Here is a 522-nt window from a genome sequence, read left to right on the forward strand (position 1 = left end):
TTAAAATAGATTATAATTGAATGTCTACCTCAGAAAATATGAAGAAAAAGATATCCGTTGGCAAGAAAAGTCCATTTATAGTCACCCATGCCCTTAAAAGCCTTAATACTCGCTTCAAATGATTTTATAATCTTACAGTTGATTTTAACTTGAATTTTTTTCCATTGTTTATTAAAAAGGATTATAATTGACTGTTTACCTTGAGAAACATGAATGAAAAGGTATCCATTGGCAAGAAAAGTCCATTATAGTCACTCATGCCTTTGAAAGGCTTATAACTCACTTTAAATGGTTTTATAATCTCACAGTTGATTTTAACTTGAATTGTTTTACATCTTTTATTAAAACAGATTATAATTCATTATCTACCTTGAGAAACATAAAGAAAAAGGTATCCATTAGCAAGAAAAGTCAATTTATAGTCACACATGCCTTTAAAAGCCTTATTAGTCGCTTTAAATAGTTTTATAATCTCAAAATTGATTTTAACTTGAAATTTTTGACATTTTTTGTTAAAACAGA

This window comes from Theobroma umbraticum, unplaced genomic scaffold, assembly GCF_002168275.2.
Source record: "Theobroma umbraticum cultivar Fairchild unplaced genomic scaffold, ASM216827v3 scaffold_51.0, whole genome shotgun sequence".
Lineage (NCBI taxonomy): Eukaryota > Viridiplantae > Streptophyta > Magnoliopsida > Malvales > Malvaceae > Theobroma > Theobroma umbraticum.